The following is a 16,686-nucleotide window of genomic DNA, read 5'->3' on the forward strand; positions in this document are numbered from 1 at the left end:
TCCAAGCTATCCAAGATGGCATTATGGATGGGGTGACTTGCCCTTTCAGGAATCAAATTGATTATTTCAACTAGTCAAGCCCCAGTCATAAGTAGAGCTGTTTTGCAAGCTAGTTTTATGTCAATGTGACACAAACTAGTGTTATATAAAAGCCATAACTAAGAAAATACCTCCATAAGACTGGCCTATAGGCAAGTCTTGATTAATGATTGATGTTGGAGTGATCAACCCATAACAGGAGGTGCAACTCCTGCACAGGTCATCCTGGGGTGTATATAAAAGCAAAGTGAGCCAGGCAGTGGTGGCGCATGCCTATAATCCCAGTACTTGGGAGGCAGAGGCAGGTGGATCTCTGTGAGTTCAAGGCTAGCCTGGTCTACAAAGCAAGTTCCAGGACATCCACCAAAGCTACAGAGAAATCCTGTTTCAAAAAACAAAAACAAAAACAAAACAAACAAACAAAAAGCAAAGTGAACAAGCTATGAGGAGCAAGCCAGTGAGCAACACTCTTCTATGGCCTCTGCCTCAGCTCCTGTTTCTAGGTTCCTGCTATGTTTAAGTGGTGGACTGTGATGTGGAAATGTAAGCTTAAATAAACCATTTCCTCCCCAAATTGATTTTGGTCATGGTATTTTACCACAGCAATAAAAACCTTAACTAACACAGCTGTTATTAGAAAAGTTAATCAGACATGGGTAATTTAAATTACATTAATTTAATACTATGATAAAATCAGATTAATTCACTGTAAGATTCTTTTCCTTAATCCTTAAATTTTTGTAATGATGTAAATATGATGGTTGTGTTTTCACTGTAATATATGAAGTTGAAAATAAATATTTTTACAGTAATCTATTGCATAATAGTTGTACATTGTATATTTTTCTATGGCATGTTCAAGATTTGTTACCTGCACTCTTATCCTTAATTATATCAAACAATGAACTGCTTTAGTACAATGCCTAATGTTTCTAAAATACACATTGAGGATTGATTTGTAAACATACATTTTCAGAAATATTCAGACACAACCATTGCCTGAATTGTCTTTGTGTTCCATGATATTTAGAGAATAGTAAAAGAAAACCTGTTTTTTTCATATTTAAACTCAAATGGAGCTAGACTAGAAAACAAAACCAAGCAATTAAATTCACAATAATGAAGCCTTCACTCAAATCAAATTGGTTACTATAGTAACTTAACATTACAACATTACAATAAAAGTAGAATAAAAAGACAATTTCAAATGCTATATTAGTCTTTTGAATATGGAAAGAGGAGTTTCTGTTGGATATCAAAAAAAGACCAGGTTGCTATTAAACCTTCTAAGATGACTGATTTTGTGTTGTCTCTTCTTTTCATAATAAAAAATAAAAGTGGAAGCATCTGACTGCAGGCATTAACTACACCAGAAGGGAACTGTTATTTTCACTTATATTAATCTCCATAAGCCTGATGACTACCACTTTATTCAGGCAATTCATAATTACCTGTGGGAACAGAGGGCAGACTGATGATGCAGTGCATTTATGAATGACTTAACACATCCTATTTAGATGTTGATTTTTCTACTTTCTCCATCACCAAAATTAACAGTGAAGAATTCTGCACTTACAATAGCTTTTAGTAAATATGAAAGGAGGGGATATCCAGAAGTTTGGGATGCATATAGAACTACTTCTTTAGGAAGTCCTCTATTGAAAACACACATGGTATAATCTGTTGAGATCATTATCAATTTCATGCTAAAGGTACTATCCTCAGAAAGTGGTTGGATTTGGCATATTTTCTCTGGTCTGGAAATTGTAGACACCTGTTCTTAGTCAGGAGGGGTGTAACAGAGAAGGTAGGAACACTGATGAAGGGAGAAACCTGTGGGTGACTATAGGAGATCAGCTCCTACCTTTCCCATCTTTTCTAGGGTTCTAGCCAACAAAAAGAAAGAAGACAGAAACCTCCCCCTTGCAAGATCAAAGCACACTGCACAGCCAAGTGCAGGCCCTTCCAAACACCTGGCAATCATGCCCATGGTCAAATCATCCCCTTATGCAGCTCTGCTGGGTAAAGCAACCTCGGATTCTCGGACCCTGAGTAAGTTCTCACTAGGAAACGTCTGTGGGTCCCCAAAGAAACCTTAAAAGTCAGGATTCCTCCAAAGTCTTTTGACTCTCCTAAACTCCTTACATACATATAAACATTTTTCCTCCCTCCCTCCCTTTTTTCTTTCCCTTAATTCCTCTCCATCTTCCTACCTCCATGCCTGTCCCTCTTCCTCCCTGTCTCCCTCCCCTCTTCAGCCTTGTCCCTCATTTCCTACCTTCCTCTCCTTTCTCCATACATGTGTGCTCAGGAACTTCAATGTCTCAGGCACTGTGCTTGCCAGGGGGCATACTTGTGAACAGTAGTGATGCAATTTCACCTTCATAGGTTCCATAGATAATCCATGACAATTGAAATGAGAGATAAAAATGGAAACATACAGAGTACACAGAGTATCAAAGGAAGACAACTGAATCTGAGGGGCCAAGAACAGTTCTTCTGATGAAGCAGTTTTCATAATGATACAATAGGTAAATTGGGCTTATCTAGCTGATGAATGCAAAGAAGAAGACATCACAAATGAGAAATAACATTACCAAAGACCATTAAATGAAATTTTTTTCTTTATTATTATGTGTTTTAAATTTTATATATCAGCCATGGGTTCCCCTCCCAACTCCCACACCCACCTTTCCCCCACCCCGGCCACTCCCTTCTATTCTCATGTCCTCCAGGATCAAGGCACCCCTGGAGATTCATTTAAACCTGGTGGATTCAGTACAGGCAAGTCCTCTCACCTCCTTCCAGACTGAGCAAAGTGTCCCTGTGTAAGCCCAAGGTTCCAAAGAGCCAGCTCATGCACCAAGGACAGGTCCCGGTCCCACAGCCTGTATGCCTCCCAAACAGTTCAAGCTATTCAATTGTCTCACTTATCCAGGGGGCCTGATCCAGCTGGGGGCTCCACAGCCTTTGGTTCATAATCATGTGCTTCCATTCATTTGTCCCTGTGCTTTTCCAATCTTGGTCTCAACAATTCACATTCTTACAGTCCTCCTCTTTCTCGACTATTGGACACCTGGAGCACCACCTGGGTCCTGGCTGAGGATCTCTGCATCCACTTCCATCAGTTATTGGACAAGAGTTACAGCACAACAGTTAGGGTGTTTAGCCATCTGATCACCTGACTAGGTCAGATCAGGCTTTCTCTCCACCATTGCCAGCAGTCTACAGAGGATGTGTCATTGTGGATTTTTGGAGACCTCTCCAGCACTCTGCCTATTCCTGTTCTCATGTGGTCTTCATTTGTCATGGTCTGTTATTCCTCATTCTCCCTTTCTGTTCTTGATCCAGCTGGGATCTACTGCTCCCCTAAGCTTTCTATCCCTCAAATCTTGCCCTTCATTACTCCCACTGTCGTCCAGGTTGTTCATGTAGATCTCATCCAATTCTCTGTCATTGGGTGATCCTTGGGTCTTTCCTAGGGTCCCGTTTTCTAGGTAGCATCCCTGGAGTTGTGTAGCAGTCTAGTCATCTTTGTTTTACATCTAGTATCCTCCTATGAGGGAGTACATACCGTGTTTATCCTTCTGAGTCTGGGATACCTCACTCAGGATGATTTTTTTCTAGATCCATCAATTTGCCTGCAAACCTCATGATGTCATTGTTTTTCTCTGCTGAGTAGTACTCCATTGTGTATATGCACTATATTTTCTTTATCCATTCTTCAGTTGAAGGGAATCTAGGTAGTTTCCAGGTTCTGGCTATTACAAACACAGCTGATACGAACATAGCTGAGCAAATGTCCTTGTGGTATGATTGAGCATTCCTTAGGTATATGCCCAAGAGTGCTATAGCTGGGTCTTGGGGGAGATGGATTCCCAATTTTCTAAGGAAGCGCCATATTGATTTCCAAAGTGGCTGTACACGCTTGCATTCACACCAACAGTGGAGGAGAGTTCCCTTGCTCCACATCCTCTCCAGCATAAGCTGTCTTCTGTGCTTTTGATCTTAGCCATTCTGACAGGTGTAAGGTGGTATCTCAGAGTCGTTTTGATTTGCATTTCCCAGATAATTAGGGATGTTGAGCAATTCCTTAAATGTCTTTCAGCCATTTGAATTTCATCTGTGGAGAATTCTCTGTTTATTTCTATAGATAATTGTTTGTTGTCTGTTTGCCAGAATTTTATTGAGTATTTTTGCATCAATGTTCATGAGGGAGATGGGTCTGTAGTTCTCTTTCTTTGTTGCATCTTTGTTTGGTTTAGGAATCAGGGTAATTGTAGCCTCATAGAAGTTTGGTATTATACCTTCTGCTTCTATTGTGTGGAACAATTTAAAGAGTATTGGTATTAAGTCTTCTTTGAAGATCTGGTAGAATTCTGCAGTGAAACCATCAGGTCCAGGGCTTTATTTGTTTGGGAGACTTTTAATGACTAATTCTATTTCCTTAGGGGTTATGGGACTATTTAAATGATTTATCTGGGTTTGATTTAACTTAGGTATGTGGTACCTATCCAGAAAATTATCCATTTCTTTTAGATTTTCCAGTTTTGTGGAGTAGAGGATTTTGAAGTATGACCTGATGATTCACTGGATTTCTTCATTGTCTGTTGTTATGTCCTCCTTTTCATTTCTGATTTTGTTAATTTGGATGCTCTCTCTCTGTCTTTTGGTTAGTTTGGATAAGGGCTTGTCTATCTTGTTGATGTTCTCAAAGAACCAACTCTTTGTTTCATTAATCCTTTGCATTGTTCTATTTATTTCTACTTTATTGATTTCAGCTCTCAATTTGATAATTTCCTGGCGTCTGTTCCTCCTGGGAGACTTTGCTTCTTCCTGTTGAAGTGCTTTCAGGTGTGCTGTCAAGTCACTAGTGTAAGATTTCTCCAGCTTCTTTATGTGGGCTTTCAGTGCTATGAATTTCCCTCTTAGCACTGCTTTCATAGTGTCCCATAAGTTTGAGTATGTGGTGTATTCATTTTCATTGATCTCTAGGAAGTCTTTAATTTCTTTCTTTATTTCTTCCTTAACCCATTGGTGATTCAGTTGAGCATTAGTCAGTTTCCATGAGATTGTAGGATTTCTGTATTTTTTTCTGTTGTTGAAATCTAACTTTAAACTACGATGGTCTGATAGAACACAGGAGGTTATTCCAATTGTTTTGTATCTGTTGAGATTTGTTTGTGGCCAAGTATGTGGTCGATTTTAGAAAAGGTTCCATGGGGTGCTGAGAAGAAGTTATATTCTTTTTTGTTCAGGTGGAATGTTCAGTAGATATCGATTAAGACCATTTGAGCAATAACATCAGTTAAGTCCATTATGTCTCTGTTAAGTTTCAATTTGGCCAATCTATCCAGAGGTGGAAGTGGGGTGTTGAAGTCTGCCACTCTTAATGTGTGGGGTTTTATATGTGATTTAAGCTTTAGTAATGTTTCTTTTACATGTGTGGGTGCCCTTGTGTTTGGGGCATAAATTTTCAAAATTGAGACTTCATCTTGGTGGATCTTTCCTGTGATGAGTATGTAATGTCCTTCATCATCTCTTTTGATTGATTTTAGTTTGAAGTCTATTTTGCTGGATATTAGGATGGCTACACCAGCTTGCTTCTAAAGCCCATTTGATTGGAAAGTCTTTTCCCAGCCTTTTATTCTTAGGAGGTGTCTGTCTTTGAATTTGAGGTATGTTTCTTGTATGCAGCAGAAAGATGGGTCCTGTTTTCTTATCCATTCTGTTAGTCTGTGTCTTTTTATAGGTGAATTAAGTCCATTGATATTAAGGGATATTAATGACCAGTGATTGTTCATTCCTGTTGTTATTTTTATTTTTTGGTGGTAGTGTATGTGTACTTCTCTTCTTTGGGGTTTACTGCTGTGATGTTATCTATTTCCTGTGTTTTCATGGGTGTATCTGCCTTCCTTAGGTTTGAAATTTCCTTCTAGTGCTTTCTGTAGGGCTGGGTTTGTGGATAAGTATTGTTTAAATCTGGTTTTGTCTTGGAAGGTCTTGTTCACTCCATCCATGATGATTGAAAGTTTTGCTGGCTATATAAGTCTAGGCTGGCATCCATGGTCTCTTAGTTTCTGCATTATATCTGTCCAGGTCCTTCTGGCTTTCAAAGTCTCCATTGAGAAATCGGGTGTTATTCTGATGGGTTTGCCTTTATAAGTCACTTGGCCTTTTTCCTTTGCTGCCCTTAATATTCTTTCTTTATTCTGTATGTTTAGTTGTTTAATTATTATGTGGCGAGGGGACTTTTTTTGGGGGGTCTAGTCTGTTTGGTGTTCTATAGGCTTCTTGTATCTTCATAGGCATTTCCTTCTTTAAGTTGGGAAAGTTTTATTCTATGATCTTGTTAAATATATTTTCTGTGCCTTTCACTTGTTATTCTTCTCCTTCCTCTATCCCTATTATATGTAGGTTTGGTCTTTTCATGGTGTCCCAAATTTCTTGGATATTTTGGGTCATGACTTTGTTGGTTTTAGTGTTTTCTTTGACTGATGAATGTATTTCTTCTACTGTATCTTCAACACCAGAGATCCTCTCTTCCATCTCTTGCATTCTGTTGGTTATACTTGTATCTGACGTTCCTGTTTGTTTACTCAGATTTTCTATTTCCAACATTCCTTCTGCTAGTGTCTTCTTCATTTTTTCTATTTCCCTCTTCAGGTCTTAGATTGTCACCCTTGCTTTTTCATGATTTTCATTCAAGGATTTATTGTTTTCTTCTGCTTTAATTGTCCTTTCCTCTAATTTTTTATAGTGTTCTTCCCATTTTTTGTTTGTCTGTTCCTCTACTTTATTTTTTATTTCTTCTATATAAGCTCTAGCCTCTTCATGATGTTACTTATAAGGTTGTTTTCTTCTTCTTCTTCCATTCTGTGATGTTCAGGTCTAGCTGTTGGAGAAGGGCTAGTTTCTGGTGATGCTGTACTGCTCTTTGTTCTGTTGTATGTACTTCTGCCTTGATGTCTGCCCATCTCCTCTTGTGTTTGTTCTTGGTCTTATCAGTGTACTTGGTCCAGAGAGAGCTGACAGATTCAAGGAGCCTCTCTCTGGTCCAGATGGAAGCTCTGGGCCAGATTGGAGCACTGGTCCAGATGAGAGTGCTGGCTGGATAGGAGCTGGGGGGCTGGACTCTGAGTCTCAAAAAGTCCCTGGGGTTTCCTTATTTTGTCCAGATGGGAGCTCCTCTTGTCCAGATGGGAGTTCCTCTGGTCTCTGGTCCAGATGGGAGGTCCAGGGCAGGATGGAAGCTGGGGGCTGGTCTCTGAGTCTCAGGAAGTGACTGGGGTCTCAGGCAAATGTGTGTGGGGACAGGGTGTGGAGACTGCATGGTCTGCCTGCAGTCCTGGAAAACGGGAGCCTTCCCACAGGGCCCGCAGATTGGCAGGAAACTGGGGCCAAGTTTGTCAGGTCCTCCTGGTGTGGCATTTGTCCAGCGGTGGGACCCTGGTGCAGTTGCCTCTCTGACTATGACCCAGGCACTCACCTCTGGTCCAGATGGGAGTTCTGGGGTGGATGGGAGCTGGGGGTTGGTCTCTGAGTCTCAGGAAGTTGCTGGGGTCTCTGGCAAATGGCTGTTGGGGCAGGGTGTGGAGACTGCAGTGTCTGCCTGTAGTCTTGGAAAAGGGGAGCCTTCCTGCAGGGCCAGCTGATTGGCAGGAAACTGGGGCCAAGTTGGTCAGGTCCTCCCTCGGTGGCCTGTGTCCAGCGGTGGGACCCAGGGGCAGTTGCCTCTCTCATCTTTGGGATTTTTAACTGCAGAAAAAATTTGATCATAAAAGCTATTGAGTTAAACAAATATGTAAATTTTAAAGGTATCTTGACTTCAAAATTTGGATATAAGGATATGTTACTTTGGAAAAGAGGCTCTGCTTTTGTTTCCACAGAAAGCCAGAGGCTGTGGATTTGTTCCAGATTAAGATACATCAGGTTTGATCAGCCAAGACCACCTGAAAGGTCTCTGATGACACCATGGCCCAGATGATCCAACATCCAAAGTGGTTTCAAGGCAACTGGCTCAGAGGTTTACTTTCATGGACTAATCCATTATCCTAAATTTTCTTTGTGTCCCCATAACATACAGTGCCCTCTCCAGCAGGAAGTAGCAAGAGAAACTACGCCCACATTCCCAAAATTATCAAGCTGGCTTTGGAGATGGAATTGGCCCATGCCTCTAAACTCAGACATATTGCTAAAAGAAAAGGTTAAGAGATTCTTGTGTCCCAATTCAGAAGAGCCCTCTGCTGTCAGACAGAGAAAAGCCAATATTTTTATTTAAATCAGGTTGATTATAAATGCAATCTCTTTCTAAAGAAGAAAAGGGGATAATATAGATAATGAGAGGATGAAAGGGTAGATTAAGGAACTTACATTTAAAGAACAACAACTTGTTTAAAATGTTTTACATTGGTATAGACTTTAGTCTATTGATACAAACTTAAAGTTAATTTTGTTATACTGTGTGTATATTTCTACTCTTATTTAAGGTATTATGTTTGTACAGCTCATTTAAAATTATAATGGATAATTAAAAATAGATTAATAATCTATGATTATCATTCTTGTAGCCATGTTAGTTAAGTCTTCTAGGTATACACAGAGATATTTCAGATAGACAGGTAATCTTCAAACACTTCAAAGGTCTACAGAATATGGCATTTAAAATATTTTTAAAATTTAGACTTTCTGGACAGTAAGACATGTCTGCTCCTGGCAGCACCAATTTACTTTAGAGAGGACGACAGGCATTGAAGACACTTCATATTTAGTTTATATTCACCTTGGCAAAAATAGCCATTTGGGCAAGAGACTGTTCTTGCCTGGACTGTTTGATCAACTGGACATGCAGGACCCATAGGAAGGTGACCACTGAACTTTGCTTGACAAAATGGTCCTTTAGGTTGCTGCTTCACAGAGGAAACTGCCAGACGTTCTACAGGACACTGAAAAAAGTGACCAAGAAACTCTAACCCTGTGGGCTGAAGACAAATACCCCAACTTTACAAAGGAACATTAGGTGACTGTCCAGGCTGCCAGCTGTCTCTGTCTACCCTACAAGACTCCCAAAAGTTGCTTGCATCCTTCTCCGAGTTCTCCAGTAATATTATATCCTTCTGAGGTCTTTGATGTGAAGACTAGATAGTTATAATTTCCTCACTTATGATAAAAGATAGGTTAAATATAAAACAGACTCACAAATATAAGATAGATAGGATATCTTCTTTAATATTGTAACTGTAATTCTTGCTTGATAATTGTTTTGTTATATGTAATTTTACTATGTAAAAGTTAAAACCTTCCTTTTAAAAAAAAAAGAATAAAAGAAAGAAAAGTAAAGGGGAAGTGCTGTGGATATCACTCAGTATAAATAAAATGCTGTTTGGCCAGTGGCCAGGCAGGAAGTATAGGCGGGAAAAGAGAGAAGAGAATTGTGGGAAGTAAAGGCTGGGGCTAGCCACTGCCATGACAAGGAAGATGTGAGGGAATGGTAAGCCATGAGCCACGTGGCAAAGTATAGATTAATAGAAATGGGTTAGTTTGAGATAGAAGAAGTAGATAACAAGAAGCCTGCCATGGCCATACAGTTTGTAAACAATGTAAGTTTCTGTGTGTTTACTTGGTTGGTTCTGAGCATCTATGGGCCTGGTGGATAAAAGGGATTTGTCCTGACTGTGGGCCAGGCAGGAAAACTCTAACTACAAATGGTAAAAGACAAGTTACCTGAACTTTCAATTCAAGCTTATTAATAAAAAGTTCTACAATTATAGACATAAAGAGTCTTTTAATGTCTAGAAAATAAGTGAAGAATCATTCAACACTTTGTAAAGGAAGTTTATATGACAAGTTTAACATGTCAAGATTACTTTTTCCTGGATTACAATCTAGGCAAGGACCAAATAAGTCCCAACCTGTGTAAATAATATTTATTTATTTCCATTCTTCAATCTAGAAGTTTCTATATAAATTTGCAGAATCAGTCAACATGTTTTAGGAAGTATTTATTTAATATCAGACCAACTATTCTTATCCATGGCTATGTCATTTTGTAAGCCACTCCAGTTTTGTTGACGTGTGCTAATTCTAGTAACAACTGTAGTTTCTAGAACTAAAGTAATGTCTTTATCTAGATTCTTCCCTTCTGTGCCTCACTGACCCCCAGTAATGGCAAGCTAGGAAAAATTTTTATTGATCACCTAACATTCTTAACTGAGCATTCACTGGACACTCCCAGCAACAGCCAACTAAACACCAAAAAATGAAACTTTGCAATCTCAATCCTATCCCCCTTACTTTGAAAACTGTAGGAAGGGAGTCCCACTATGCCAATGTCCTAAATTCTCCTCAGAGCCCCCATTATACTGTTGTCTATTGTAGTTGTTTGAATGAAAATGGCCCCAATAGGCTAATAGATTTGAATGCTTATCCATCAGAGAGTGGCACTATTTGAAAGGATTTGGAGGTGTTAGGGGAAGTGTGTTACCAAGAGTGGGCTTTGAGGATTTTGAAAGCCCAAGCCACCAATGGCTCTTTCTTCCTGATGTCTACAGATCCAGGTGTAGAACTCCAAGCTACTTCTCTAGCACCATGTCTTCTCTGCCTGTGTGCTATCATGCTCCATGCCATGACAATAGACTAAATCTCTGAAACTGTAAGCAAGCCCCAGTTAAATGCTTTCTTTTATGAGTTGCCATAGTCATATATCTCTTCCGAGCAATAAAACAGTGGATAAATCTTTCTCTTTGTCTACTATCTTAATAATTCTTAGTAAATCTCTTACTGAATAGGACAGTCCTACTTGCTATCTCCCTTAAATATCACTTGTAAAACCTTTCTACTACCACCTTTATATTATGTCTGAAACTTCGAGGAAATACTGATGAATCATAGCTAAAATAAAACTGAGCAGAGGATAAAAGATGGCTGTCTTGGAAAGGGTGCTTGTCCCCAAACCTGGTGACATGAGTTTGATCATTAGAACCCATGTGGTATAAGGAAAGCATTGACTTTTCCATATAGTTAAAGGAAAGAACTGATTTGCAGGTTGTCCCCTCTCCTCAGTATACACACCATGGTACATCAATGCACAACCCACACATACACCCACATACAATTCAAAATTTAAAAAAAAATAATAATAACTGAGCAGGATCAATATAAATAGAATAATGAAGAATAGTATGCATTTGAGAGCCCTGTATACTTTACCTGAATGGTACCTGTCTTTTCAATTCCATTTATACTAAATAAATATCCATTCAATCTAAAATTATTTAAGACTTGCATTTGACATAATCCCTAAGTCATTAGTGTTTATGATATGATACCATTTGTGAAAATATGTAAATATTGTGTAAATACAGAGCTACAAGTCAAACATTTATTTGCAAGAAGGGACCCAATATAGTTAATAATTCTGTGAAATCAAAGTGCCTTCATTTTTTTTCTGCAAGCTTTAACTTTCACCAGTGACATTGATATGTATCTCAATATATTCATTCAATAATTAGAGACATTTCATATTTGTAAATTCAAAGTTAACTTTATAATATGTATTCCAAGATAGCAAGCCAAAGAGACTATTTTTCCTAATTGACATTGAAAGAAATGATTAGCATGCTGCAGTACTTGTCTAACTCCTTTAGATTCATTAATTATTCAGGATTAATTCTGTGAAAATCCAGAGAATGCTTATAATGATGAGTTCTTAAGATATACAACTGTTCGAGGAGATAAGAACTGTTCATGAATTTATCATGTATTCAAATATACTATAAAGATCTTGGCTGCTGTAAATGTCTTCTACTTTTTATATAATTACTAAATATTGGTGGCAAATGCACATTAACATTTGTCCATTAAAATAAGATTACAATTTTCTAAACTATTAAGATTTATTAACCTTGGACAAGGTTATGTACAAGCTACTCAAAGCCTTGTATTTGTGAAAGTATTTTATGCTTTTGTCTTTTTCATATGAAATATCTTATCTGAATATGCCAACAAGACTATGATATACAAAGGGCAGTTTTAGTGCCAACTGTATACTAGCTAGAATGCTAACAGTTGAAGATATAGTCATCAAACTAAATAATCATGAAGTATACAGTCTAGCAAGAAAGACCATAATGAATTGTGGTAATTACGACACCAAAAAAAAAAGCAAGGGGCTATGAGACTACTTACAAAGAGGTAACCCAGGATCAGAAAGACAAATCCTGTCTGTTCTCCCTCATACATGGAGTCCACTTTCTAACTAGAAGAGCTCAATGGGAAGAGAAAATGAAATGCCTTAAGGGAGTATGGAAATGGGGAAAAAGTCAACCCAAAGTAAGGATGCATGAAAATTCCAAAGAAATATGCTACTTTGTATACTAATTTTAAAAGATGTTACTGTACAAAAAGAGGCAAACTATCTTGGTCTTAGGCGAAAGAAGCCTTGATAGATATTTAGGAGAAACAGCATCAGGTATTTCTTTGCAACATGTTCTCAGTGCTTTATAGTTAATGGTGAAGGCTGTAGCAACACTGGAGGGAAGTGAGAGAAAATCTTAGAAATGTAGATCTGGACAAGCCTGGATAAGAGAAAAACACTAGAAGCAATAGTGAAATGGGCAATTCCTCACATGCATTACAAAGGATGAATGAGCAACAACCACAGTGACATCTTATACAGAAAATGATAGTTAAAAAGACACTAATGGGGGAAAGACATACATTCAAGTGTTAACAGCTATCAATGTTTCTGATTATGGTGGATTGGAATTACTCTCTGACATCATATTTTGTGTACTCATGTAAATGCATGAGATTGATGAACATACATTGGTTTTGAAATAAGGAAGTGTAATACATGGTGAAATTATTTTTGTTGGCTTAGTCTTAATTTTTCCTTCCACTAAAAACACAATTGAATGAGCACTAATGAAAGGGATATTTAGGAGATAGAGAAATAATTTCAGCAGTTAAGAGTAATTTTTGCTTGTAATATGAATCTTAAAAGGTCTTATTAATAATCAAAAAAATCCGGAGCCAGATATTAGGGTGAAAGCTGAAAGATCAGAGAAGCAGAACAAGCCACAACCAACCTCACCTCACCAACACCTCAGCTGGTTCTGTTTCCATGAATCCTCAGACTGAAAGCCTCTGAGTCCTCACCCCTGAGGGTCTCAGTTGAACTGCTGCTTAGTTCCTGTCTCCTCATGCCTTATATACCATTCTCCACTCAGCCATGTCACTTTCTGAAATTAAAGGCACATGTGCTTTCCAAGCAAAGGCATGAGATCTCAAGTACTGGGATTAAAGGTGTGTGCCACCACTGCCTGGCTCTGTTCCCAGTGTGGCCTTAAACTCAAAGAGATCCAGATGGATCTCGACCTCCCAAGTGATAGGTTTAAGGGTGTGTGCCATCTCTGTCTGGTCTCTATGTCTAATCTAGTGGCTGGCTCTGTCCTCTGATCCCCAGATAAGTTTATTAGAGTACACAATATATTTGGGTACACAATATATCACCACAGCTGCTGTTACAGAGAACTGGAGTTTGGTTCCTTGCACCCACATAGGAATCTGACACTCACTTCTGGCATCTTAGGGAGCACACACACACACACACACACACACACACACACACACACACACAGACATACAGAACGAACACATACATATGCATACACATAAATAAATATTTATTTTGAAAATTGAAAATTGTACATATAAAATATTCTGCAATTAACTGAAACATAATGCTTAAAGATACATGAAGAGTTATAAAATAATTTGAAAATTGCATCTAACTTGCTAATTTTTGAAAAATGCAATGATGATGTGCATCATAGACAGAACATACTACCCACCCTCCCCAAAATATCATAAATTAAAATTGTAATCCTTAATGAGAACATATTTGGAGATAGTGCTTTTATGGAGATAATTAATGTTAAATGAGATCATAAAGAGAGATCTCTAAGGTGACAGGATTGGTGTCCTTATAAGAAAGGGAAGATATACAGGATTTCACAGATAGGAAAGACCATGTGAACATACAACATGAACATGATCACATGCATGCCTAAGAAAGACTTAAGAAGCCAGTTGGTGGTGGCACATGACTTTAATCCCAGCATTCAGGAAGCAGAAGCAGGTAGATCTCTGTGAGTTCAAGCCCAGCATGGTCCACAGAGTGAGTTCCAAGACAGCCAGGACTACACAGAGAAACCCTTTCACACACACACAAAATAGACCTAAAAAATAACTAAATCTACTGACCTTAATCTTAGAAAACCCATTTCTGTTTTGTTATGCCAGCCCAAACAGACTTAAATGATTAGGTTATGTCCAACCAAATCTTCAAGTTGACTGACATGCTATCAGCTGAAACACTTTTAAAGACTGTGTTGATAGATGAAATGGTATATGATGTTTTTTTCCCCTTAAGACTTGTATTTGATTGGGGAGAGGGAGGTAAATACTCTTGCCTTGAGATGTGACACACTATGCAACAAAGGCAACTGCAGTGGTTAATTTGACTGGACTATGGAATGCTCATCAATTTTATAAACCATTATGGTGTTACTGGATGAGATCAGCATTACATTAACACTGACATCTTTTCCTGTCTTTCAGGACACATCCATCTTCTTCTGCCTTTGATCTCAGACAGACTAGAATTTATCATCTTTTAGATGTAGCACTCTGGCCAATCTTCCAAGTAACCCCAAAAGCTGCTAGTCTTGAGTAAGGTTCAGGGCATCTAAGAATGAAATCCATGTTCAAGGGAAGAAAGCATAGTGGAACAAGGAACCAGCAGAACTTTTACATAGAACTGAGATTTGATCCTGGCCAAAGTGTCCCCCTCCACCTGCACACACTCACTTCTGCTGCACACAGATTTTGATGGCTCCTTGTTCTACTATGCTGCCTTGTCTTGGCCATAGATTCCATTTCTGTTGCCTGAAGAAGCTACATTCATCCTGGACCTTTTATGAAGAAGCATATGCTGAACCTGAAGAATGTAAAGACTTTTTAAAAGCAAAAGCAGTCTAAGGAGAGAGAGAGAGAGAGAGAGAGAGAGAGAGAGAGAGAGAGAGAGAGAGTTAGAGTTTAGAGTTTATTCCATTAGAAAGGAAGATATACAAAAGAGAAGAAATGGAAAACAAAAAAGGCAGACAGGAGAGAGAACAGGAAAGAACAGAGAGGGAGAGTCATTGAGCTAACCCCACAACCAAATTGTTTATTTCTGTGTAGGAGTTTCCTCCAAAAAAAAAACCTTCCATCTTGGAGGGAACTCATTACGACACAGGATGTTCAGAGGAGTTAGGTAGCTAATAAGGGCTGGGGGTGGGGAACAGATATGCCAAGGAAATAGAAATAGAATATACTGTTCTAAAGGGATAAATGAAAAACTAGAATAGGAAGATTAACTGAAGAGGGACATAGGAGGGAAGGGTAAAGAAGGGAATATGGAGAGAGATGGGTAACACTGAAGGCCTTTTGAAAAGCAATACCAAAACCTAATACTGTATAAGCGTCCTAAAATATATACATATATAAAAATGAATTTAAAGAGTTACCATGTAATGGAGAAGACAATGCCCAAACTTTGTAGATTGTAGGGATCAAACTCAAGTGTGTTGATATTTTGTTTGTACTCTAACAAGTAAAATTTGCCTGAAGATCAGAGAAGAGAGCCCATCACTTGATTAAGCATAGAGACCAGGCGGTGGTGGCATACACCTTTAATCCTAGCACTCGGGAGTCACACGCCATTAATCCCAGCACTAGAAAGGTTGAAAAAGGAAGTGATATGGCTGGGCAGAGAAAGGAATATAAGGCAGGAGGAGACAGGAGTTTCTACCCTTTCAGCTGAGGACTCAGGAGCATTTTGTCTGAAGATTCGTGGAGACAGGATCTTACCCCCTGTTTGACCTGAGGATTTGGTAGTGGTGAGAAGTTTCTCTAGTGGCTGGTTCCTTTGTCTCTCTGATCTTTCAGCATTTACCCCAGTATCTGGTTCCAGGTTTTTCTTAGAAGACCAATTAGGATTTGAGCAACACTCAGGTCCTTAGGTGTATATAGCAAGCACTTTAGCTACTGAGCCATCTCACTGACCTGCCTTTCTTTTTATTGACACCAAGATTTTATGTAAAACAATAGTGAATTTTTTATTTTTAATTTTAATTTTATTTTTCTCACTGGAGAAAGTGAATGCAGGCCTCCAGTACCACAAACTATGAAGTCCAGATTTCCGTATTTTGGGAAATCACAGGGGTCAGCACATCCAGAGTGCAATAGATAAGAAGCCTTGCCCTGGGGAAACCACCTTTGTAATAATGATATCTTCCTGCACAGGTAAGTATACAATGGTGCAATTTTGAACCTTGAATCTTTTGTTATTTATATTTATTCTTACATGTCACATAATTTTTCATGCTTGAGGAGTACTGTGTGATGTTTTGATACATGCACACATTATAGAGTGATCAAGTCATATTAATTAGTATACACATCACCTCAAATAAGTATTATTTTTTGCAGTGATTACATTCAATGTTTTCTTGAAATGTACATTATTGGTAGCTATAGCCATCAAACAGACTGCTTAATAGCACCACAGAACTTACTTTTCCTTTGTTCTATCCCTTCTTATCT

General features: G+C 38.5%; 1 non-coding gene across 1 annotated transcript; it reads right to left on the minus strand.

Annotated features, from left to right (window-relative positions):
• Nucleotides 1-16,229: 16,229 nt before the first annotated feature.
• Nucleotides 16,230-16,394, minus strand: LOC118574939. The gene has a single exon (XR_004943809.1). It is a non-coding gene; the product is annotated as a U1 spliceosomal RNA (small nuclear RNA).
• Nucleotides 16,395-16,686: the final 292 nt, after the last annotated feature.

Source organism: Onychomys torridus, chromosome X (genome assembly GCF_903995425.1).
Source record: "Onychomys torridus chromosome X, mOncTor1.1, whole genome shotgun sequence".
Classification (NCBI taxonomy): Eukaryota; Metazoa; Chordata; class Mammalia; order Rodentia; family Cricetidae; genus Onychomys; species Onychomys torridus.